This window comes from Molothrus ater, chromosome W (assembly GCF_012460135.2).
Source record: "Molothrus ater isolate BHLD 08-10-18 breed brown headed cowbird chromosome W, BPBGC_Mater_1.1, whole genome shotgun sequence".
In the NCBI taxonomy this organism is placed as follows: domain Eukaryota; kingdom Metazoa; phylum Chordata; class Aves; order Passeriformes; family Icteridae; genus Molothrus; species Molothrus ater.
This window is the reverse complement of record NC_050510.2, coordinates 8,785,733-8,813,130: the sequence shown is the minus strand read 5'-3', so window position 1 is coordinate 8,813,130 and position 27,398 is coordinate 8,785,733.

Sequence of the window (27,398 nt, the reverse complement as noted above, 5' to 3'; positions counted from 1 at the left end):
CCATTTCCTCTGTAAACAATAGTGAACCTGGAAAAAGATACCACTGGACTGTGTTGCCTCAAGGAATGTAAAACAGCCCTCCCATTTGTCAGTGGTATGTGGCACAAGCATTATCACAGGTCAGCAAACAATTTCCACAAGCTTACTGTTATCACTATATAGACTATATCTTAGTTGCTGTGCCAACTGTAGAACAGCTTGATGTGGTAATGCCCATGATGCAAGAGGCTTTAACAAGCTGTGGTTTGTGTGCTACTCCTGAGAAAGTACAATGACAAGTCCCCTGGAAGTATTTAGGAATGAAAATTTTAGTCCAAACTCTTGAACCTCAGACAATGACTGTTCAGCATTCTATACAAACATTGAATGACTTGCAAAAATTGTTAGCTACAATTAATTGGATCAGACCATTGTTGGGATTATCAAACCTGCTGTTGGCACCACTTTTTGATTTATTGAAAGGCAATTCCTATTTGTTATCTCCCAGGAGCTTGTTGCCAGAAATGCTTGAAGCATTAAAGCAAGTAGAACTCGCAATACAAGGGAGAAAAGCCTGGAGAGTAGTTACCACCATACCTCTCAGTATATACATTTTACTGTCTCAGGATCATCCTGTGGGCCTCATAGCCCAATGGCATGACAGTTGGCAGGACCCTTTGCGACTTTTAGAATAGGTATTTTTATCATATCAGCGCAAGAAGACAGTTACCACCCACTTAGAGCTGGTAGTTCACGTAATTTATAAAGCCAGACAACGGTGTGTCCAACTATCAGGGCAAGAACCAGCCATTATGACTGTACCCTTAACCTCTGAGTATTGGGACTGGTGTATGGCCAATAGTTCTGTTTTACAAATGGCCATAGTAGAATTTCCAGGAAAAACATTATTTCATCATCCTGCACATAAATTTTTGCAGATGCATCTAGAATTGCAAATTGTAGAATCATCACTGTATTTGTCGACCCCCTTACAAGGGTGCACAGTTTGTACTGATGGATCAGGGCGAACAAGAAAAGTAGTCATCACTTAGAAGGAAGGAGATCAGTAGCATGACCTTATAGGCTGCCAAAACGGATCCCTTCAGTTGGCAGAATTATGGGCAGTCATAATGGCTTTTGAAGCCTGGCCTTATGAAAATTTAAATGCCGTATCTGATTCTCAATATGTGTGCAATATAGTTCATCGATTAGATCATGCTGTTTTGAAAGAGGTAAATAACAAGGAATTGTTTCATTTGCTAAAAACAACTAACTACACATTTTTATAGTTTTCATGTTCATAGTCATACCAACTTGCCTGGGTTCATTGTAGAAGGAAAACCCCATGCAGATAAGATGACAGCCCCAGCGTGGGCTGCCCTGGTACCAGATACATTGCAACAGGCGATTCAGTCACATCAATTTTTCCATCAAGGTTCTCGTACCCTATGACATCAATTCCATCTTATGTCTACAGTAGCATGTGATATCATTGCCTCATTCTCTGATTGTCAGCAACATGTCACCATGACTCATGACGGAACAAACCCCAGAGGGCAGCAAGCTCTTCAGCTATGGCAATCTGACGTTACTCATGTTTCAGAGTTTGGTGGCCTTAAATATTTACATATTTCTGTGGACACCTATTCTAAGGCCTGCTGGGCCTCTGTACATGCAGGAAAAAAGGCAAAAGATGTGATTTCGCATTGTCATGGCACTTTTGCAGCTTTAGGTGTACCACATGTTGCAAGGACTGATAATGGTCCTGGTTACGCAGCTCAGCATACCCAACAATTCTTGAAACTCTGGGATGTTCACCATGTCACCGGCATTCTGCATTCTCTGACTGGTCAAGCCATCAGAGAGCATTTTCATTTTATGCTTAAAGCCTTCCTTCAAAAAGAAAAAGGGGGAATGCAGGGTGAAAATGCATTTTTTGTCATTACAATCACAGAGTGATGGGACCTGTGGCCCTGCTCCAGTCTGGGTTCACAATTTGCAAACACAAGCTCGGGAGGGCCCATGGGTTCTTTTTACCTGGGGACATGGATATGCTTGTGTCTCCACAGATGCCGGGGTTCAGTGGGTGCCTGCTTGTTGTGTTCGGCCTGTGTTGGTTATCACCCCTCGGAGCAAAGCACCCGACCGTGGCTCACCTGACTCCCTAGAATAGCAAGAATGTTTGGGTGACCCTATTGCATGCACTAAACCAAAGGGGCACCAGAAACCAAAATATTACACCCGGCAGTTTGATTTATCAAAATCACACTGCTTGGTGTCAGCAGTTAGGTAGGGCTCAAAGCAAGCCAGCATATGGCTTGGCAAAATCCAGAGCATTGCCTAAAGATCTGTTTTTACTTTGTAAGAGACCGTGCATGGCCAGGAATCCCCAGTAGAACAGTAGGGGGGCCTTGCACCATTGGACGGTTAGGTATGGTAACGCACGATATGCCACTCATTGTAAACCACACTACACACCGTAGATTGTGGAGAGCACTGAACACATTATCAGTAGATTGTCGTGATGACATACATTTATGGAACTTAAGAGAATGCATAGCCGCTAGCTTATTTTTGCACTGGCCGCTAACGTAGATAGCATTCACCAAGCTACTTTATGAAACTGTACAGCTATTGATTTTTGTTATTATCCCATGGGCATGTGTTGCAGTGTGTCACCATTTCCTGTCTCACCTATCCCAACCCCCTCAGGTGTGCCAACCTTTCCCCCTCCCCCTTTTTCCCTCTTGCCTGGAAGCTGTCCATTAATCTAAACCTTCCAGCAAGGCGTCGTGTGATTGGCAGATGCCCCCCAGGCCTGGGCTCATTGGTTTGTCCTAGCGTCCACATCCCCTGACCCTTCCCCTGCTCACACCTGGTTGGCCCTCACCTGTCCGTCCCCTCGCCCTGTCTCCGGGGCTAAAAAGGACACGAGACCATGCGGTCGGGGTCTCTGCCGTGGGTCGGTCTCTGCCGTGGTTCTGGCTCTGCCGTCTCTGTCTGTCTGGAGCTGTTGCCAGATTCAGAAATCTACCATGCTACAATAAACTCTGGATCTAAGCTACACGGCAGAACCCGCTCCTTTTCTCTTCACCGTCTGAACCTTTTCCACCAAAGGTAAACTGAGTTCCTATTTTGCCTGGACTTGTTCTGAGCGCCCAGCTGCAGCACCTAACCAGCCAAAGGCATCTCTGGGGTGAAAAACGCCACAGCTGCCGCCTTTGGTCCAGCAGCGAGGCCAGATGAAGCCAGGCAGGACACACCCCGAAACATTCGGGGCTTAATATTTAATAGGCATGAGTGTAAAGATTTTGCTGGTATGTGCTGTATGAATTTAAAAGATGAATCAAAATCAATTCAAAAACGCATTCAAGAATTAATGAAAACTACACAGGAGATGCTTGTATGTGCTATCTTGTCTGCAAAGGCCCTGCAGAAGATGGTAAACACGGCATTTGTAGTTGAAAAGCAAAAACGGGGAATTGTAGGAGAATAGGAAGGGGGTTGCAGGCAGCCTCGGCCTTGATGAGTTACACCTGTGTCCTTGAAAAAGGTAAATAACTTTAAGGGCAAAGAAGCATGGAATGCAGATGTGTGTTGACATTTACAACAAGAAACAGAGAAATTTATGACAAATTACAAGAGTAGAAGGTGCGTGCACGTAGTTTGTTAGCCAATTATAATGCAAAAAGGAGCACCTATTATGCGTATGATATAGAGAAAAAGTATAACAAGTTGTACTGTGGGATGATAAACTGCTGATGCTTGCCACCATCTTCAGCAGCGCTCTTTTGTCCACTGTCAAGCAACTACAGTAATTGCCCCAGTAGTGAAAACAAAAAAATGGTCAAGGCAAGTTACAGGCCCATACCACTGATTAGTAAGGCAGGAAGAAGAAGAGGAAGCAATAGTAGGAAAGGAGGGGTTAGATCAAGAGGCAGGCCCTTCAAAACAGAAGTCGAAGGCAGTGAGGCAAGTCAAACAGGAAACTAAACTTACTTGTTCCTTGACCTCATCAGAATCTGAGACTTGTGAAAAGATTACAACTGCCAGCCAGGTGAGCAGATTTCTGCATGGCTGCTGCAATGCTGGGATAATGGGGCTGATACTCAGCAGTTAAAAAGTCATCAAGCCCAAAAGTTGGGATCCCTTGCTAAAGATTGGGAAATTGAAAGAGGAATTGGAAAGGAAGGAGCAATTTGCAGCCTTTGGAAACAGCTTCTATCAAGTATGAGGGCAAGATATCCATTTAAGGAAAATCTTGTGAAATCCCCAGGGAAGTGGACCACTGCAGATGAAGGTATCCAGTACTTGAGAGAACTTGTAGTGCTGGAAGTTATATATAGTGATCTAAAGAATGACAGTGTCAAACCCCGACAGAAGCACAGGTGTTCCTCAGATTTTTTGGTCCAAAGTAATTGGAACACAACAGCCATTATTCACCTGCCAAATAGACTCTAAGTCTTTTACAGGACCAGTTAGATACTGGAGCTGATGTATCCATCAGTGCAGAAGGACTGGCCTCCTGACTGACCCTTGGCACCCTTTACGGCAATTATTGCTGAAGTCAGCGGACATCAGATTCCCTGGCAGTCAGCCAAAGAATTACACATCGTTGGACCAGAAGCCAAGACTGCCACCTTGTAATCATATATACTCCCCATCCCAGGCACTTTGTGGGGGCCAGATCTACTGACTCAATGGGGCTTGATCATTTCAACACATTTTTGATAGGGGCCACTGATGAAATGCCGCTCCTGAAACTTTCCTGGCTTACTGATAAGCCTGTGTGGATCTAGCAGTGGGCCTTGAAAAGCAAGTGGTTTCATCAAGCCCGAATCCTTGTACAAGAACAATTATGTTTGGGTCACATAGTCCCTCCCACCAGCCCCTGGAATACACCTATTTCTGTTATTCCTAAAAAATTGGGAAAGTGTAGACTTTTACAGAATCTCAGGGTGGTCAATGCAGTCATTTCACCTATGGGGGCGTTACAACCAGGAATACCTAACCCCACGATGATTCTCGAACATTGGTAATTGGCAATAATTGATTTGACTGGTTTTTTCACAATTCCTTTACATCCTGACGATGCACCTAAATTTGCTTTTACCACCTGGCAATCATGAAACACCCGTGGAACGATACCAATGGGTTGTCTTACCCCAGTATATGAACAATAGTCCAACTATTTGTCAATTTGTCATTCATTCAGTGATACAGCCAATATGGCAAAAATATCCATCTGTTTTGCTGTATCACTATATGGATGATATTTTAATTGCCTCTGACAGCATGACACTATTGCGTGATTGCCTTGCAGCTTTAAAAATAACACCAGCAGAGGTCTGTGCATAGCCACAAACAAAATTCAAACAGAACCTCCTTGAAAATACTTGGGCTTTAAACTTACTTGAAAGAACAGTCACTCTACAGCTAGTAACTTTGAAAACTAACATACGCAAAAGTTACTGGGTACCATTAATTGGAATTCGCCCTTTGTTGGAAATTACAACAGAATAATTATCTCCTTTATTTCAGTTGTTAAACGGGGACCCAGACCTCTTTTCCCCATGATAATTGTCAAAAACTGCCCAAAAGGCTTTGGAGGCGGTAAGCGATAAAATCAACAAGTCCTTTGCCACACATCAAAACCCAGATTTGCATTTGCAGCTGTTCTTGATTTTGCAGTCTTTCCAACCCTATGCTCTCATTGGCCAATGTGATGTGCAAGAACGTAGTCTCTGGTTATTAAAACGGATTTTCTTGCCACACACCTTTTCAAAAACTATAACCACTAAACTTGAAATGATTATTCGACTGCTGTCCTTGGAACAATTTCGATGTCAGAGCCTGACAGGATATGATCTGACAATGATACATCTCCCTATTACTGCAGCAAAACTAGAGAATCTTTTCAGGGATTCACTGTCATTTCAAATTGCTCTTACGAACTATAATGGAAAATTTATTCACTCCATGCCTCAACATGCATTGTTACAATCCTTCAAAGAATTTCCCTTCCAACCACAAAGCTTACAGTCAAAAACACTTATCCCTGATGCAAAAACTGTTTTCACTGATGGATCAGGGAAAACACACAAAGCCATGACCCTGTGGAAAAATGATACAGGACAATGGGAACACTCAATAACTTTGCAACCTGGATCTACCCAGCTAGTCAAACTGACAGCTGTAGTAGAAGCATTTTGTCTTTTTTCACTGGAATCTATTAACATTGTTTGTGATTCTCTTTATGCAACAGGAATCATTGAGAGAATCAAGCATTTATTCCTGAAGGAAATCTGACATTGGTTGTGTGCCTTTGCTGCCATGGACATTCCTCAACAGATAAAAACAGATAATGGACCTGCATATACATCTCAAACAACACAAGATTTTTTCCACACTTGGGAGATCAAACATGTTACAGGTTTTGCCCATTCTCCAACAGGCCAAGCCATAGTGGAGAGGGCACATTTCACATTGAAAAACATGCTACAAAAACAAAAAAGTGGGAATCTGATAGGTATGCTCCCTCAAGATCTTCTTGATAAAGCAACCCATGTTTTCAATGTTTTGAATCTTTCCACTAGGGATGACCTAACAGCACATCAAAGGTCACTGGGTCAGAGAACTGATGGAGAAGGAGTTCACCCAGAAGTTGCATATAAGGATGTTCACAGTGGTCAGTGGAAAGGTCCAGTTTCACTGTTAGCTTGAGGGAGAGGTTATGGATGTGTTTCCCTGCCCAAAGGACCGTATTGGTTTCCAGCGACATGCATCAAACCTAGCCAAGGATGACAGCAATGAGTCTTGTCTTTCTTCTGCTATCCTGCCATCAAATGGTGGAAGAAAGAATCTACTGGGTGCACATTCTTGAGCCACTGCTGTTTCAGCCTCTCACCTGGTGGAATTCAGAGCCTCCCCTCAGACACAATGGAACAGAATGGGTAGGAGGAACTTGGCTTCCTCCCCTAGATCATGATGTTGTAAATACATAGATTACTAATGCTTCTTATGCTTCTGATTTACCGCCTATTTGCTTAATGTGAAATTAAACTAGTACATTTTCACCTTTACCTTTTGCCAATTTTTGTATGCAATTGATATATGAATCCTCAGGAACTGTAGAGAATTTGACTGCTATTACATTGTCAACCATTCTGTCCATCTCCAACAATCCTGTGGATGCCATCCCACCTCATTATGCCAAATGTCATTTTATGTCCATTTGCAATTTACGATGTTTGGAATGGTCATCATGTTTAGGACAACAATCACAACAACAATTCTTACAGTATGAGAGAATAATTGACTGAGGACGACATAGTATCCTTAGAGAAAAGGGGACAAATAAAACCATCCTTCCATTCCAAAAGGCAAACCACAGCACTGTTTGGCATGATGGTGGAATGGCCAGATCATTGATTCAATATTATCTAGGTAGCAATCAATCGTGTTCATAAGCATCTGTGGAAAATGCTGTTACCTGCCTTTGGTAATACCATATACCGGCTGAACTTGAACAAAAATGCTACCCTTGCAAATTTGATATTGTTAAAGAGACAATCATTAATGTCTTGTACTTCTCACCAATATGTTTTTTGCTTTAGCTAATGGCTTTTCAATTGATTATAGGAATGGCTAGTATTTTCTGCCTGCTAATTCTTTTCTTTTCAAATCGTATGTAACCAATGAAGATAGGAATAACAATGAATAACTTTTCTGTTCTTCTTCCATTTAAGGGAAGACCAGAAAGTTGGGTACCTCTAAATCTGACCTGGACTTAGGAAGGACAAGATGGTCTTTCACAATTGGCTTGTCTACTCCAGGAGGAAATCCAAAGGAGTAAGAAATGAGTTCACAAATTTCTCAGTTGGTTGATCTTTGCCGTCATTTCTGCTGTAATAGTTTTAACCACAGCCTCTGCAGCTGTTGCAGCTTTTGCTAATTCCATTCAAACTGCACACACAGTGGGACAAACTCTAACCAATATTACAAAAGAATTGCAAACACAAGAGCAAATTGATAAGTAAATAATGACCAGATTAGATGCCTGGGAAAGTGCTCTTTTGTGGATTGGTGAAAGGGTTGGGACTCAAAAAAACCCGCATATCTTTACATTGGGACTGGGAACACATACATAACTCTATGTGTCACTCCTCTTCCGTGGAACGAGATGGAACAAAACTGGGAAACAATCAAAAACCGCCTCCAAGAAGCCTTTGATAAAACCTTAAGACAAGATATTCACTCACATAACACTCAATTAAAAGATCACCTCAGAGCTTTTCATACTCTGGAGGAACAAAAGGTGTTGACAGACTTAAAAAATGATCTTACTTGGCTAAATCCAAAAAACTGGTTTTCAGGAGTTTGTGTTTTTATTCGATTAGGTTTTCTGGCAGTGATATATTTTTTAATTTTCTGTCTTGTCCTTTTCAACATAATCAGAGCCATTAAATGTCGCAGACATCTTTCATGAAAAATCCTTTCTTAGGATTTTTCCTTGTGACAAGCTGCAGTTCAGCAACCAAAGTAAACAATGGTTATCTGCTGCTGTGGAATGCAACAGGTGATTGGTCTCCTGTGGGTGTTTGGATTTCTTGACCACTCATGGCAGAGCTGGCTCTTGCTCTGTCTGAGACACAGATCTTTGTTATTCATTCTTTTCTATTCTTAGCTTAGCTAGCTTCTCAAGAAACCTTTTCCTTTCTATTGCTTTTTAGTATAGTCTTAATGTAACATATATCATAAAATAATAAATCAAGCCTTCTGATCATGGAGTCAACATTCTCATCTCTTCTTCATCCTGAAAACCCTTGTGACCACAGTCACAATTGGTGACCCCCGACTGAGGAGGACAATCATCACTTGGTGAGACCACCAGAGGAGCATTGCTGCACTGGGTAAACCCTGAATGTGTGGCATTGATGGTTGCTTCACAAGTGACCACAGAAGTGGATTCCAGCCAGGAGCTGAAGAACTGAAGATCCGAATTTGGACAGAGTTCACAGCAAGGCTGACCACAAAGGGAACCTTCTGAAAAGCCTCCAGGAAGATGTTCGGAAAGCTCAGCAGCACCGTGCAGATAGCCAGAGAGTCCTGGACACTGTCACAAGGTACTGTTGGTTTTTCCCCTCCTAAAGATGAGGTCAGTCGCAGTTTGTGGCTGCTCATCTGGAGGACTCCTCCCCTAGAGGATGAGGTTCCATTCTCCCCTTCAGAGGAGAAACTTATTGCCCTCTGGCAAAAATGGGGTGAAGAGGACAGAATTCTCCTATTGGAGGCAGATCTCTATGAGTTCTTTCGATGGGCGAAGCTCTTTGGGTTTTTTACGAATGTGCTATATGCCCTCGATGTGTTTGTCTGGGAGTGTATGGGCTCCATTTTCCAATTCTTTTTATACCGGGGGTTCGGATGCCCCTCGATTTATCCAACCTTTTTGAAGCTCTTTCTAGTCTTGAAACGGAGAGCAGCTGTTTTTCCCTGGATTGCTAACTGCAAGGGGCAAGCCCCGTTCCCCCCAATTCCGGGGGAAGACCCTTTGGAGGGGGACGATCTGCTGCTTTCCAGCCCCCCTGAACCACAGTGGGGGGGCGAAGTTTCGCCCGCAGCCGAAGTTTTTTTTACTGCGTCTTCGGAGCATGCTCAGACGGAGCCGTTTGTTCCCCCCTCCCGTTGCTCTCAGGGGGGATGGGAGTGGGCGGCGCCGCCCCGGCCAGCGCCGCGAGCACCGCCCCGCCCAGCGCCACGGGCACCGCCCCAGCCCGCCCCGCGGGTGCGGGCGGTTCCCCCCGCGGCCCGTCCCGCAGCCGCCCCTCCGGGGGAGCCTGTGGGCGCTCCAGCCGCGGTTCCACCGGCTTCCCTGCCTGCATCTATCTCAGAGACACCGCTTCCCGCGGCTGCGCCGATGTTGCTGGGCAACAGCGATCCACCGCTCCCCCCGGCCGTCCCGCCGCCTTCTGCGACTGCGGTTCCGCGGCCGATGTCAGAGTCCGGCGCAGAAGAAGCTGCCGACCCCGTGCCGCCCCCGCCGCCCCCGCCGCCTCCCCAGGCGGCCCCGCTGCCCGCCCCTGCGGGGACTCCGTTCTCCATGTCTGCGTCAGAGGCTGCCTTGGAGCCGGCGGCAGCAGCAGAGGCGCCTCCTGCATCCAGCGTGACTTCCTCCCCGAGTTTTTCGGGTTGTCCCGGGGCTGCCCCTACGGGGGGAGCTGGGACAGGGGAAGAGGGCGTCAGCCTGTCCTTCCGTGGAGGAGGCATGGCCCGACAGCTGGCTGTGGGCGCAGCCCAGCTGCCTGTTTTCAAGATCAGCATACTTGGCGGGTTGGGGGGTGTTTGGTCCGGGGTTTCCCCCTGGGGGATGCGAATCTCTCTGCCGCCCCTCGCGCGCCCCAGCGGCGAGGGGAAGGTGGGTCCCGAAAGTTCTGCCCCTGGTCCCCAGCCCAGAGCGGGTGGCGGTGGTGCCGTGAGGCAGATGGGAGGAACACCTGGTGCATTTGCATTGCAGAGGCAGAGGGCACAGCAGGAAGCGAGCATCGCTTGTCTGCTGTGGGGAAAGGACATCCCCAGACCCGAGACGAAGTTTCTCGGGACAGCTTCTGTCTTCCCATTGCCGGCATGCCTCGGTGATTTTGGGGAAAGGAAGCGTTTGGTCACCCCGTCTGCCATTGTACTGGCAGCAGGGTGCGGGTCTGTGCCAATGCAGAGCCTGCCTCGGGGGCTGGGCCTGGGCTGTCTGGCTTGGTTGCTTGGGCCAGGGCCACCTCCCAGCCTCCTGTTGAGTTTGGGGGCTTTGCTTCCCCCTTCTGGTCCTGGGCCACCTTTCTGTGGGCCAGGTCTGGGGTTCCTGATCCTTCCACATGGGCCAGGGCCCCCAAGGGCCTCTCTCTGGCTCCTCTGCTGCTGCTGCTGCTCTTTCCGACAAGACAAAAAAAAAAAAAAAAAAAAAAAAAAAAAAAAAAAAAAAAAAAAAAATTAAATTGAATAAAAAAGGGTGAAAGAGCTGGCAGCAGCTCAGAGGCATGGCATTGAGGAGCCAGGGATTGGCTTCAGCCCAAGTTGTTCAATGAAGGGCTGTGGCAAGACATTTCAGAAATTTTCTAATTTTCTCAAAATTGTTTGAAGACTGTCAATGGACTTTTGATAAATATTGATGGACCTTTCTGTAGCAAGCCTGTTTCAGGACCAAAAGAAACTTTCAGATATGGCAAAGAGGAACATCTTCAAGCCATGGACTTTTCCTGAAACTCAGCTGCTTGGACTTGAATTTTCTTTGCATTGTTTTTGCATTTTCTTATATTATAGAATTGTTTTAGTAATATGATAGAATTTTATGTTCTACAGGTGAAGAAATTCCCAGTGCATTCCACAGGAGCACTTGAGTGGAGTTTGATTGGCAACAGATAACCTGTCAAGTGTTTGTCTTTTTCTTCGGCATGAGTACAGCAGAGAAAATTACAAACACTTTTTCCTTTTAATTTAACTAAATAAAAAAAAGGTGACATGTCGCAGACATCTTTCATGAAAAATCCTTTCTTAGGATTTTTCCTTGTGACAAGCTGCAGTTCAGCAACCAAAGTAAACAATGGTTATCTGCTGCTGTGGAATGCAACAGGTGATTGGTCTCCTGTGGGTGTTTGGATTTCTTGACCACTCATGGCAGAGCTGGCTCTTGCTCTGTCTGAGACACAGATCTTTGTTATTCATTCTTTTCTATTCTTAGCTTAGCTAGCTTCTCAAGAAACCTTTTCCTTTCTATTGCTTTTTAGTATAGTCTTAATGTAACATATATCATAAAATAATAAATCAAGCCTTCTGATCATGGAGTCAACATTCTCGTCTCTTCTTCATCCTGAAAACCCTTGTGACCACAGTCACAATTAAAGGCACACAAAAACAAGCTATGGTTGCACTCGCTTTGTCCATAACCCCCAGAATTAGAGAAAGGGGAAATGTTGGGGTAACAGGTGTTGGTGTAAGGAAAAAGTTAAACAAGGACCGGTGCCAGCAGCAGCAGCATCTCTCTGGACAGCGTGTACCTGAGAGAGAACTGGACGAAAAATTACTACTTCTACTACAATATAAGAACAGGATGCTTTTCCTGCTCTACTGGCCATGGCTTTGGAGAGAGCAATAGATGATATCAAGAGGACAGATTTATTGTAGAACTGTGATTAAGCTTGTAAGCTGTAGCTAAGAAAAGCCTTTAGGATTAGATATATATATATATATATATACACTAAGCACTTCCAAATAAAATTTCAGATTCACCTGCGTCTCTCATCTGTTCTTATGGCACAAACTCATTCATTCATTCAATCAATCCTGCAGCTTGTGGATAGTATGGTATATGAAAACCCCACTGAATGTTTAACTGCTTAGCATATTGTTGAAGAAGTTTGTTTCAAAAATGAGACCCATTCTTGGCTTGGATCTGTAATGGAATTCCATAGTACAAATTATTAGGTCTCTAATACAGATGGTACTATGGTGTGCAGCCTTCTTACAAGGATGGTTGTTGGGAAGGATAAAAGTTTGACAAGAAAGTCTCACAGATATGTATGCTTAGCAGAAAGATTTTTAAATGTAGAGTCTGATGAAGGAATAGAGATGGAAGCAAGTTTTGATATAGAAGAAAAGAATTGATGAGCCAGTCTTACTGGCTAACCAAGGAGGCAAAGGGTATGTTAGTTAGAAGGGGTTTTTATGACTTAGATCAAAGGATAAACCCACCTCAAACAAGATGCTTTTACCAAGCACAAAGATAGCACAGGCAAACAAATCTGCCAATGTTGCAAGTAGAAAAAAGGTCTCAGAATTTTCCACTGCAAGAAAACTGAAAAACAACTTCTAGCTTAAACTGTAATGTACTAACTTTTAGTGATTAGAGAATAGTAACATGAATATGGTAATCATAGTAGTTATGATAGGCTATAGATAATAGTTAAGGTATAGATTGGTTCTACTGCATTAAGATGCTCAGCAAAGTATATAATGCAATGTAACCAAAACCAAAGGGTCTTCAGGCTTGTATGCATCTGGAGCTGACAGCTGTAGGCACAGGCTCTGTTGCCCACAATCCTGGACTGCTGTAACCTCTTGGATGGAATAAACTGCATTTTGGAGAGCTGCCTGGAGTCCTGCATCTCTCAGGCTCTTACAGATGGTCAATCAAATATCCAGAATATGTATCTACAGTGATACAGACATATTTACACCCTTGGTCCTGGGGTAAAGGTCCAGTATAATCTATTTGCCAAATTGTCCTGGCAATTTCCTGCTTCCCAACTGTCCTTTCACAATATTTGGCAGTGGGCATTTGTGAGTGTGTTGGCATATGGGACACTGGACAATTATGGTTTTGATCATACCAAGTGACATTGTTATGTCATGTTCTTGAGCCCACCTGTAAGTGGCTTTTTCTCCAAGATGCCCACACTATGGTGTGCCCATTTCACCAAGCTTTCATGATCCTCCCTCTGAGGGAATTCCAGTCCTGATGCCTAATGATTTTTGCCTTTTTTCTTGTATATATTTTCTGTATTCTTTACACATATATTTGTATCTCTGTATCCTATTATTGCATTTGTAGCTAGTTTTCCTAGTACTTTTCCTTGCCCTGATAGGCAGAAAGACATAACATATTCCAAAGTGCCTATCCTATCTTGCTTCTTTTTAGGAACCAAGGCCAAAAAACAGCTCTTTGAGACACATTTTCATCAACAAAGTTCAGTTACCATCTGATGGGGGAGGATTTAGAAAGGGGGAAATTACCTCTTATGTCTCTAATTGGTATTTTTTGTCAATTATGCTAATTTACTAAACTTATAAAGCTGTATTCACCCCGTGGGTGAGGGGGAATTTCGTGGACATTTTCCATATCTGCCCGTGGAGTCCTCCAATAAAGACCAACCTTTATATTACCTCCTATACTAATATTATCTCAAAAGTGTTTTATTTTCAGAGTCTTTAAGGCATCAATCCAGCTTGGGAAATCCACCTGATTTTCTGAAACAGAGTTATAAATTCATTGTAAAGTGTCCACTTTACTATGAACATCAACATGTGTCTTGGTTTAGGGCAAATTTGGGAGGAAACCTCTAAAAGGGGCCCCTCCAGAAAGCAAACCCACACGACCCCTCCCCGCAAAGGGGAGGAGCATTCCACCCCCTATCCTCATATGGTCAACATACTACCAAACATCATGCATTTTATTCATGTAAAAACTTGCATTTGTTCCCCCAAAAAAATTAGAAGCAATACCTATCATGCTTCTGTCACATTTCTACACTGGATCACTGAACCCAGGCCCCATACTACAGAGCTGAAGGATTCCCCACTTTCATTTTACTCCCTCAGAACTCCATCTTTTACTTGCTCAGACCTTCAACACTTACACATTTCCTTTTATCTCATATCTGTGTGGTTTAATGTACAGACAATGGCAGTAACATCCAACAAACAGTGATATTTGCATATCATTCTCACCCCACAATCAGATCTCCTTGAGGTACACATCTTGTTGTTCTATTTCTCTGCATTATTCACCATGTGCAACCTGGTCCCTGAGCAAAGACAACCCCACTAATGGGTTTGTCTGTATTTGAGGTAGAATTGATCCACACGGTTTTCCCTAACAAACTTATGACAAGTACCATGGGGACTTTATCTCCATCTATTATATTCAGGGACTCAGACAAGGCACGACTTGTTCGGTTGGTGGAACCTTGGGTGTTAACTAACTAGGTGGCCTTTGCTAAATGCTGTTCCTAATTTTTGAAAGATCCCCCACCTAATGATGTCAACAATATACTGTAGGTGTTCTGGAGCCTCACCCTTTTCTACTGCAGTCTGGATCAGTCCATGGCAGATGGTAGGACTGTGCTTCCACCCCTGGGGCAGTCGGTTCCAGATATACTGCACTCCCCTCCGCATGAAAGCAAACTGAGGCCTGCATTCTGCTGCCAGAGGAACGGAGGAAAATGCATTGGCAATATCGAGAGTGGCATACCACTTTGCTGCCTTGGACTCAAGCTTGTACTGGAGCTCTAATATGCCTAGCATGGCAGCACTCAGTGGTGGAGGCACTTCATTCAATGTATGGTAGTCCACAGTCAATCTCCATTCTCCTTCAGATTTACACACAGACCAAGTGGGGCTGTTGAAGGGTGAGTGGGTTTTGCTGACCCACTCAATTCAGAAAACAATGTTTTGTTTTGGGAGGAGGGGCCGTGTTCTGGACAGCTTCAATGCCGTTCAGAATTGTAGCCTCGCTGCAGCATCCCAAAGAGGGACTAAACAACTAATTATAGATTCACCAAGTCATCGAGTGTAATCCTTCTTTAGGCCACAAAGTTCTTTCAGGGAAAAGGACTCAATATTGGCTTCTTATTTTGTGCCTGTTGCTTTGATTCCTGATTTTATGTCAGGACGCGCGGAGGGTCCTTCTTCTGCATCATCATCATCATTATCATCCACTGGTCGATCGGCCTTGTCTGTGCACTTTCTGCATCTAGTGCTAGTAGCAACAGCCATTGGTTGAGGCTTATTGTTTGGTTTAGCTGCTGGCTTAGGCTCACTATCTAACTAGAAAAAAGTTTGTTAGGAAGAGATCTACAGGTCCATTTGGGGTTTGGGATTGTCCCAAGAGAAGAGAGGATGGTGGTACAAATAATGAAGTTATCCCAAGGAGATGTCACAGAGATAAACCCTGAGGTATGGGCTGAAGGGGGAAAGTGGGGCCTATTAGACATCCTGCCGATTACAATAAAAATGCAAGATGGTACATCACCCATACGGGTTAAACAGTATCCGATTTCCCTAGAACGAAAGAAGGGGCTTGCCATAGTTATTGAACAACTGTTGCAAGAAGGAATTTTTGAACCCTGTATGTCACCGCACAATACCCCTATACTGGCAGTTAAGAAAGCTGAAGGGAAATATAGGCTGGTACAAGACCTGAGGGAGGTCAACAAAAGGACCATTGCTAGACATCCAGTTGTGCCCAACCTGTATAGTCTCTTAAGCCGAATACCAAGAGAACATGCTTGGTTCACTGTTATAGATTTGAAGGACACTTTCTGGGTGTGTCCTCCGGCAACAGAATGTAGAGATTGGTTTGCCTTTGAATGGGAGGACCCAAGTACAAAAAGGAGACAACAGCTAAGATGGACCCGATCACCACAAGGGTTCACTGAATCCCCCAACCTCTTTGGACAAGCCCTGGAAGGTTTGCTAGAATAGTTTGTTCCTGAAGAGGAAGTACAGATCCTGCAGTATCTTGATGACCTGATGGTGTCAGGGAAGGGAAAAGATCAGGTCAGAACAACTTGCATTAAGCTTTTGAATTTTCTGGGGGAGAAAGGACTAAAGGTTTCCCAAGAGAAGCTACAGTTCGTACAATCGGAAGTAACATACTTTGGGCACATAATAGGAGAGGGATATAAGAAGTTAAGGCCTGACAGAATTTCAGGTATTTTATCTCTCCCAGCTCCAAAACCAAAAAGGGATGTGAGAAAACTCCTGGACCTGTTTGGATATTGCAAGATATGTTGGATCAATACATGCAAAGTGTAAAATTTTTATACAATAAGTTAGTAGCTCCAGATCCCATAATTTGGACAGTAGAAGATGATCAACAACTGGAGAGCTTAAAAGAAAAGTTATCTTCTGCCCCAGTCCTAAGCTTACCAGATCTCAGGAAGGGCTTTGATCTGTTTGTGAGTGCTGAAGGGGGTATAGCCTATGGTGTACTAACTCAAGAGTGGGGAGGATGCAGGAAACCCATGGCTTACATCTCCAAATTGTTAGATCCAGTGGCTAGAGGCTGGCCAGTTTGTATACAAGCAGTAGCAGCGACTGCTATCCTGATAGAGGAGACCCAAAAATTGAGCATACAAGGAAAAATTAAAGTACACACTCCTCACAATCTTTAAACAGTGCTGAACCAGAGGGATCAGCAGTGGCTAACCAATGCAAGAATATTAAAATATGAAATAATACTAATGAACACAGATGATTTAGAATTCATCACATCAAATGCCCTCAATCCAGCACAATTCCTTATGGGAGAGCCTATAGAAAATTTGAACATGATTGTCTTGAATTGATTAACCTTGAAACAAAAGTAAGAGAGGATTTAGAAGACCAGCCTCTAGCAACTGGAAGAATCTTGTTCATAGATGGTTCTTCGAGGGTAGTAGATGGAAAAAGAGTTTCAGGTTATGCCATCATAGACAGAGAAACTTTACAAATTAAAGAAAAAGGGAAATTACCCCCAAACTGGTCAGCCCAAAGTTGTGAAATATATGCCCTGAAAAGAGGATTAGACTTACTGGAGGGAGACTGGGGAACTATTTATACAGATTCCCAATATGCATTTGGGATAGTTCACACATTTGGGAAAATATAGGAGGAGCATGGATATCTAAGCTCAAAAGGAAAAAGCTTAGCCCATGAGAACCTGGTCAGGTCCATATTAGAATCTTTACAGAAACCAACAGAAATAGCAGTAGTCCATATAAAAGGGCACCAAAAAGGAGACAATCTTGAAGTTAGAGGGAACAGACTGGCTGATCAGATAGCAAAGGAAGCAGCTTTAGAATCAGGGGATCCAGTGAAAGTTTTTAAAGCAGAAACCACACCTGAGGGGGGGAAAGAAAGGAGGAACCCATATTTAGTGAAAAAGAATTGGAGGTTATAAAAGAATTAAAGTTACACCAAGGGCAACAAGGGGAGTGGTTAACCTCAGATGGGGAGGTGTTTTTAAACAAAGCACTTGCTTGGACAGTGCTAACAGAACTACATAAATTGACCCACTGGGGAGTCGAAGGATTATGTGATCATTTCTTAAGAAATAACCTATGCATAGGTGTATATGGCCTGGCCAAAGCAATTACAAAAGGGTGTTTAATTTGTCAAAAAGTAAACCAGAAGTTTATGAGAAAGGTAGCACTCGGAGGGTGGGAATTAGCTCTAAGACCTTTCCAGGGCATACAGATAGATTTCACTGAGATGCCCCTAGTGCAGGGATACAAATATTTACTGGTCATAGTAGATCATCTCACCCATTGGGTGGAAGCCTTCCCGACTAAAAGGGAAACAGCCCGGGTCGTGGCAAAAGTAATCCTGGAGAACATTATCCCCAGATACGGAATGGTGAACACCATAGACTCAGACCAAGGTCCACATTTTGTGGCCCGAACATTGCAAAATATAATCAAAGCTTTAGGAATGGAATGGAAATTACATACTCTGTGGCACCCCCAGAGTTCTGGGAGGGTGGAGTGGATGAATAAAACTCTTGAAAAACGTATTGACTAAATTGATTGAAGAAACAAAAATGAATTGGCTAAAGTGTTTGCCCCTGGCGCTCTTGTGCATCAGAACAAGACCCCAGTCTGATATAGGGATTTCACACTTTGAAATGATGTTTGGACTGCCATTCTTGTTAACACCCTATAGCACAGGAGACTATTTGGAAGGAGAAGAACCTACCAGAAAATATTTAGAAGTCATTGGAAGAACCCTGGAAGGACTTAGAAAAAGAGGATACCTCCCCAAAACTTCCCCTCTGGACATGAAAGTACATAACATTAACCCAGGAGATTGGGTTTTGATAAAATCCTAGAATAGTGGACCATTAATGCCTAAATTTGAAGGCCCCTTTCAGGTACTCCTCATCGCTAATTCAGCTGTGCGGACCAGGGTTGGACCCACATCACAAGAATAAAAGGACCAGTCACACCTCCAGGCACTGGACAGGATTCAACATCAGTTTCTGTTGTTGTTCTATTTCCATACTGTTGTTATCAGATTTCTAAAGTCCATACCTCCTCGGTGCGTTCTTATGGCTGCAGATCTGATTTCCTGCATTTAGGTGTTTTACATTTAGATTTCAAAAGCAACATTTAGTTCTTGATGCCTTGGAGGGACTACCTAGAACAGAGGCTAGACAGAGTTAAGAGAATAAAGTGGGTATTTATTAAAGGCCTTCAGTAGATACGCCTTGGGCAGTCAAAAGCCTGTCAGAGACTATACCCAAGATGGATGATGGTCACAAGTTTTTCATACAGATATAAGTTTGGTCTATTTACATATCAGGGGTTAATTTTCCAATTACAGCTTCAGGTAATGAAGTCATATGCCCCCAATTTGCTTCAGGGCCTGAGGCAGAGGGTGTCCTTGGTTCTCAGGCTCAGAAGGATTGTTTTGTCTGACCAAAATGTGAAGAGAACTTACTAATACGCTATATGGAGCTCAGAGTTATACATTAATGCAGTACAGAATCTAAAAAATATAAAAGCTAAAATCTTAAGGCATCATTTTGATCTGGCTGACTACGCCAATTTTGTTTTGCCAGTGGGCAGAGTCAGCACCAAAGACACACACCAACTTAAGGAATAGTGTAATTTACTATAATGCAAAACTGCAAAGGATTACAAAAGGATAAGTTAAGCAATGCACCTAATCATTGCTACAAAAGAATGCCTAGAGTGATTAAGAAAGACACATCATCAGTTACCCTAATACTTTGCCCCTTCATCCAGATCTACGTCAGCTGGGGGAAGCTGTCACAGCAAAGGACTGGAGAACTACACTCAGTAACTGGGAAATCCTGCGCTGTGTGTTTACCTGCAGGCAATGAAGCTTCTGACTTCTCTATGTGAGTAGTCCAGCTTTTATACTGTTGAATAAATAAGCTACCATTACTTGTAGTGTGGGAACATCTGGTTTCGTTCTCCTATTGGGTTTCTCCTAAAGCCTGGTCAGGGCTCAAGGAGGAACCAAGGGAGTTGTCTTTGATCCTACATCCCCAAACAAGGCCAGATGTGGCCTTGTTCAGTTTCTAAATACAGAAAGGTAAATACATGTTCTACCAATGAGCAGATGCATATATCATATTGCTAATAATACTTTGTTAATGAGTGGATCCAAATAACATTTGGTTGGAAAGCTCATCTGGAGGTCAACTTTGGCTCAGAGTCTGTTGTTCAGGCCTCAGTCAGGGCCTGTTGTTCAGGCCTTAGTACTTCAGGATATTTGACTGGTTTTGGACTCTAGGTTTTCTTTTTGTTTTGTCCTTGTTCCCTGTTGGTTGTTGTCATGGATTCACGCTGGTTGGATGCCAGGCACACATGAAAGCTGCTAACTCACTCCCCTCTGCAGCTGGACAGAGGAGAGAAAATTTAATGAAGGATTCATGGGCTGTGATAAGGACTGGAAGAAGTTGCTCATCAAATCCCCTCACGGGCAAAATAGGCTCTATTTAGAGATATGAAGTGAATTTATTACTAACAAAATCAGAGCAGAATAATGAGAAGTAAAATAAAACCTTAAAAACACCTTTTCTTCCCCCCACCCCTCCCTCCTTCCCAGCTCTACCTCTTACCTCAGCAGTGCAAGGAGATGGGGTTATGGTCAGTTCATCACCTGTGGCTTCTTCCACTGCTCAGGGAGAGAAGTCATTCCCCTGCTGTGTCGTGGGGTCCCTCCCAAGGGAGACAGTTCTTTGTGAACTTCTCCAACGTGAGTCCATCCTATGAGCAGCAGTCCCCCTCAAACTGCTGCAGCATGGGTGACTCTTCCACAGGGTGCAGTCCTCCAAGGACAGGCATGGAAGCAAGGCCCCTCTCTCCATGGGTCTCCCATGGGCTCACAGCCTCCTCTTGGGCATCCTCCTGCTCTGGCGTGGGGCTCCTCCACAGGTGGCAGGTGGATCTCTGCTTCCCCATGGACCTCCATGGGCTGCAGGGGGACAGCTGTTTCACCATGGTCTGCACCACAGGCTGCAGAGAGATCTTGGCACCAGCACCTGGAGCACCTCCTCCCCCTCCTTATTCACTGACCTTGGTGTCTGCATAGTTGTTCTTCTCACATATTCTCATCCCACTCTTCTCTGGCCCCAATTAAAACTGCTCCACAACCTTTGTTTTGATTTCTTCTCAAATATGTTATCCCAGAGCCATTACCACCATTTCTAATTGGCCCAGCCTTGGCCAGCTGCATGTCCGTCTTTGGAGTCACCAGGGATTGGCTCTGCTGGACATAGTGGAAGCTTCTAGCAGGTTCTCACAGAAGCCACTTCTGTGCCCCCCCTCCACCAAAAAACAGGCCATGCAAACCCAATACAGTTGTTGTTTGAGGGAAGAGGGAGTTTTTTGTAATTGTGGAGGTTCAGTTTTCTGTGTTCTTTTTTTCTCTCTTTGCTCTCACTCTCCACGCATAGCCAGTAGAGGGGAGAAGGCTGCCGCTATCTTTGTCTCTCCCCATGTGGTTGTCTGTGCAGGACACCATCTTTGGGGAGGGGTTACTCTGCCATTTTGAGTTTTTGTTTGTCCCTGGGGAGTCCACAAGATTGCAGCAACTTAATAACTACTGATTGTTACAGTTATTTTTATTGCCTGTTGCTTTTTTTTTTTTTAGTAAACTGTTATTTTTTCACTTATATCTACTTGTATTCATCTCTCCTTATTGGTAGAAAGGCATTGGTTAAAACTAAAGGGGAGGTAACTCATTTTGGAGCATCCGCCCCCTAACTTGTCTTAAACCAAGACATCATGCAACTCATTCACAACTGCTCAAGATCACTTCATAGCTGTATAATGTGATGTCCTGGATTGCCAAGCAAATTGTATTCTATTTGCCATCTGTATAGCAGTTGTCTTCTGTTAAGTGGGCAGTTGTCCTTATCTCTTCCACACCAATCCTTCCTCGGGGGGGTGGGGGGGGGGAGAGAGGAGGACATCTGTTTATAATAGGCTATTGAATGTCACTGCATGACTGATAAGAACTATAGTATCCCATTGTGAGGTGCTCTGCCCAGAGGGAGGAGCCAAGCATTCCTACCCAGATATAATCTTGAGATTCTGGAACACCAGAACAACTTCTCCACTGGATTTCTCAGAGGAACAGCTGCCTCTTCCACTGGATCTTCAGAGGAAGACTACACCCTTCTACAGGATCACTGCTCCAACAGAACCACACCTGACACTCCAAGAGGACTGCAGCCACAATTCCAATTAGACTGCTGCCAACACCCTGACCAACAGGGTGTCAGATTGTGTTCTGACTCTGTCAGTGTTGTTTTGGTTTACTGCATTGTTTATTTTATCTTTTTATTTTCTCCCCTAATAAAGAACTGTTATTCCTGCTCCCAAATTTTTACCTGAGAGCCCCCCTTAATTTCAAATTTATAACAATTCAGATGGAGGGGGTTTACATTTTTCCATTTCAGGGGAGGGTCCTGCCTTCCTTAGCAGACACCTGTCTTTCCAAACCGAGACATGTGAACATGCTAAAGGGAACTTGGAATATTCCCTAAAATCCAACTGACTACTATGAAAGTGACACTTGGCTTGACACACACGTGTAGTCTTTCTGTAATTGTGACTTCATGCCCACAGTCCTGACATCCTACGTGGTGTCCTTGATAAAGAAACAAGAGTGCAGACAGACTTTATCAAGCTTTTTTCTTCTGCAGTTGATGAGGCCGAATGTGTGGTAATGAAGGACTTTACTAGGGCTTATGCAAACAATAGTGCCAGGACTGGAAAATAGTTTTGCAACCCATCAGAATTTCTGAAACTCTTGAGAAAAAGAGTGATACAATAGCATGTAACAAATGTGTCTCCCTTCTGCCTTAAAAGGCAAGCAGCTAATTTCAGTCAGTCTCTCAAAACCTGCTTTTCTTATACCATTAGTGCAGTGTTGAGAAATAATGAAGCTTGCAGAGGAGCAGCATAGAGCTAGAACAGAATATGCAAATTATATACAGACAACTTAACTGTGAATGTGTAATCTTAGTCCTGTGATCTGGAAATACACACCTGAATCTCTTTCTAGATGAGCAATATGTTCAAGACCTGGTTTTGGGCAGCTTGGTGTCTGCTCTTCAGGAGAGGGAAAAGTATACCAATGTGGTTGTGGTGGATTGGCTTTCAGTTGCCCACCAGCTCTACACTGATGTTGTGAACAACATGCATGTGAACAATCGTTGGAAAATCATATGGAGGCTGCTTGACTGGTTACAGGTAATGCAAGTTAAAAACAGTCTCTGTTGTAATACTCCTTGAGAGACTGTTACACAAGAGAATGAAGTATTCACCAGCACCAACACTCACAACTGGAGAAGGCTCTGGTTTAATCCCAACCCCAGGGCTTGGTGGGACACTGGTGCTACACTTAGCCCTAGTGCTACCCTGATTTCCTTGGCGATACTGCTTTGCATTGAGTTCAGATCAGTCATGTGGAAGCGGATTTCAGATCTAGGAGTCCTGCCTGAGCAATATGAACTCAGGAGTTGGGCATTCAAAGTCAGTGTTGGCTTGGCAAGAGGGTGGGAAAGGAGAAGGGAAGGCCCATGGTGCTGTACTTGTGACAAGGCCATGGTCAGTTCTGAGGTCTCCTGGCAGCTCCCTGAGAGAAGACTGCCCCAAATGCTGCCTAAACAAAGAATATAATAATTGGGATTGGAAGCTGGGTAAACTACTAATGCCATCTAAACCATTTAATTTGTCTTGATGAAATAAAGAACAAAGCATGCCTGTCTGCCCCCTCCCTCCAATATCTTCTTGGAATTTGACTTTAGAGTCCTGCAGACAGGACCAATGCCAGATGCCCCGAAAGACAGGAGGGAAACTACCATACCTTTTTTTTCCTTGCAAGAGAACCCACTCTTCCAGCTTGAGAATGTCCACCTGATCGGGTACAGCCTGGGTGATGTTGTTACCAACAGTGTTGTTTTGGCCTTGCTCATTAAGAAATAACAAGTTTCTCACTTGTGGCAGTAGTGGGGAGCACAGGTCTCTTCAAATGGGAAAGTATCCTAATTTTGAACCCCAAATGTAAGGGGGATCAATGAAAACCCTTTCAGAGGACAACCTGACCTTCAGAATATTTGAAATTAAATGTGAGTTCAAAATAAGTTCAGCTCAAGCTCTTACTATCCAAATCTTAAGCCTCTGAGTGATACTGGTTTTATAATTATAGCTCATAAACTAATGGAAGTGAGAGCTATTGGGTGCTGGTTTTTCCCATAGGACATTTGGTAAAAAAAAAAACCAACCTAAAACAACCCCAACCCCTCATTCTGAAAGTATCTGAAGAGAGTGTTTCTGACTCTGGAGGAAAGCTGATTTCAACATGTGAGAACGTAGGGCATGCTACAAGCGGATGCATTAAATAGTTAAATGTGACACTGGCAGTGAGAATTGCTCAGAGCTTAGCAAAAAATAACTGTATGTAGTTAAGCAGGAGAAAATTCACCTAACAGTCAAGTTGGAGAATAACTCAGGAACACAGTTTCCAGTTTTGGGAATGAGGCTCAGGGGTTAACAGAATGCTCCAAATCCATCATGGGATCTCAGATGCAGGGATTATCTGGCTGCTGTTTAAATTGTATCAGTCCCTCCATATGTCCAGTCTGAAAATAGACTAAATGCTGCCAAGGCAGCTTTGGCTACCTGTCAAGCTGTGCGTGGGTCTTGGGTCTTCAAAGAGACAGGAACAGTTGTTGGTTGTTGTAAAGTTCTTTATTGCATGAATACATCGGTCTCAAAGGCAAGGAGTTCAAAGTATTAAAGTCCGTGCTAAAAGCTTTCTAGCATAAAGTCACGATGTTCTGAGCAGAAGCAGAAGCAGTAGAAGCACTAGCAGAAGCTACCACTGCTTTTTTTCTTCTTCTTTTCTTCTTCTTCTTCTTCTTCTTCTTCACCATCATCATCATCTTTTTTCTTTTTTTCGCACTCCAATACAGGGGGATTTTATTCATAAATCATCCAATCAGCTAAAAACATGATTCTAAAATATTCTTCATAAACCTATCCAAGCTTGATTCTAATGTGCAAAAGTAATGTCAGTTCTTACACAAAATCTACACATATAGTTCTGTGAAAAATGCATATTATATGGCTCTTTGCAAATATTAAAATGAATACTATATGTGTTATGTTGGAAAGTTATGCTGTATTAATCTCTTTTAAGTAGCGTGGTAAATACAGATTTTAGGCTATAACATAATATTAAAATAGAAACTATGCAATGTAAGATACTTTTTGTAACTAGATCAAGGAATGGAAAAGATAAGCAAGAAATTCTTCGCATTATCCTATCTGGATAGAGATAGCAGCAACAGAAACCAAGATCCCAAGAGAAGAATTATTGCCTCCTTAAAGCTCAGACTTCAAGGAACCAAGAAGGTTGATTTACAAGATGGGGGGGGGAAGCTAAAATTAAGCAGAAACACCCTGGTTTGAAAGGAATATTTGAATCATATATGAGATATATGAATATGCAATAGGCTGTTGCTTTTAAGGGGTAATCCTTTGTTAGCAAGGGGTGACTTTTGGCGGAGTGCCAGACACCCAGACATCCATAATTCTTTGCTTTTTATTGTCTCTTATTGTCTTATTTTTTATTACTATTTTCATTACTATTAAACTTCCAAAATTTTAACACAAGTGAATGGTGTTTTTCACAGTAAAAGAACTTAAAGTTAACATCACTGAATCTAAACAAAAATTAATCTTAACATGAATTAACTTATGTAAACTCTATTATTACAAAAAGGTTACTGAAAATTTGTCATATAACAGTTAAACATCAAAATAAACAACATGCAAGTAAACAACTGTACTGAAATATTTGCAATAAAATTACCTTGTTAGAACTGTGGAGTAAAAAGTAAGCACTCAATAAAGCTGACAGTGGAGTTAAGTATCAAATTATTACTGCAGATAAAGTTTAAGGTTTGTCTTGAATGTGAGCTAAAGAATCTTGAATTTAAAACTTATTTAATTACTCTCAGTGAACTATGCAGTTGTGCTATGTTACTAATATGATGATTGTCCGGTTCGGCTGTCTGTCTCTGCCCCGACACGGGTAGTGTGGTTCTTGGGTGGCACGCGTTTTAAAGGATGAGTCTGGACTCTTCAGCTTTTCGGTCTTCAGATTGTTTATTATTTCTTATCTACAAAATTTTCTGTCTGCCCAACAGAGGTCTGATCTGCAAGCAGTCACAGGCACTCTCTGACCACCCACGGGGCGGTCATGTCTTTTTATACTAATATCTACGTACACAATATTTACCTTTATTTCCCAATGCTTTTCACCCATGTTGGCAAGTGCACCTTCACCATAAACCAATCCCCAAATGCCAACATCACCACAGGAGATGGAGGACAAGAAGAAGGAAGAAGAAGGACAAGACACGCCCTGATCCCTCCATCTTGTCTCCATAACCCCCCTGTACCCAAAAACCTTAAAGTCTATACTTCACCCTCTAAATGTGTCCCTTTTACACCTTTTACTCTAAAGTGATTCTCTTGTCCTCAAACTCTTGTTATTTCTGTGGATGGATCAAAATCAAGCCACCAGACACTCTTGGCAACATTCCAGGATTTTCGAGACCCCCAAGGGTTCTCCTGGCATCTCTGGACATTGGGAACGATGTGCTGAGATCCCACATCTCCCCCTTCTGTTTGCACCAAGAAGACTTCTTTGGCAACTTGACTCATGACACGTCTCACACACAAAAAGATGCATGGGACGATGAGTATGAGGACTAAGAGAATTATTAAAATATAAAATCCCATTTTTAAAAACCCTCTCCATAAGGGAGAAAGATCAAAAAATCCCACCAAATCATCAATCCATGATCCAGTGACTTCGCCTAGTTTCTTTATACTGTCTTTTATATTCTGAATACTTTCATGAATTGATCTTGAATGATCTGAGAGATTCATGCAGCACATTCCTTCAAACTCTTCACATCCATGTCCATGAGCAAGCAATAGATAATCGATTGCTGCTCTATTTTGCAGAGTTGCCTCTCTCACACTGCTTACGTCTTTTAACATATCACTCAAAGCGAGAGAGATTGATTGAGCATGCTTGCTCAACCAACAACCCATGTGGTCCAGTTGAGTCAAGGCCACCCCCGACGCTGTCTGAGGTGAGAAAATTGCTGCCGCAATTCTCCTTGCCTTGTCCCAAGTGTACACTTCATCATCACAGTCTACACTGTAATGTTGCAAGGACCTTTTTTCTTTGTGTTTTTGCTCTCTTAACACTTTCAAATCTGGTGACAACATTGAAATTCTCCCAATGCTGCATGGACCTCCCTTGGCATTTGCAGGAATGCCGTGCCAAATTCTGTCCCCACAAATTAAAAACAACCCACGTGGCAATTGCACTGGAACCTGGATTGATCCTTTGGCTGTCGTCACAGTGTGATTGCACCAGGCTGATGCATTTCTATAATATTCGTGATTTGGTGTGACATCAACACTTTTGTTTGTCCTTGACACATTCGAAATTTCGAATTTCATGCATAGCTCCATTGTTGTGGACCCAAAAATTTCCAGTTCCTGCGGTTCGGTAGAAGCCACAGGTAAAAGATGTGTCCAAGCACACCA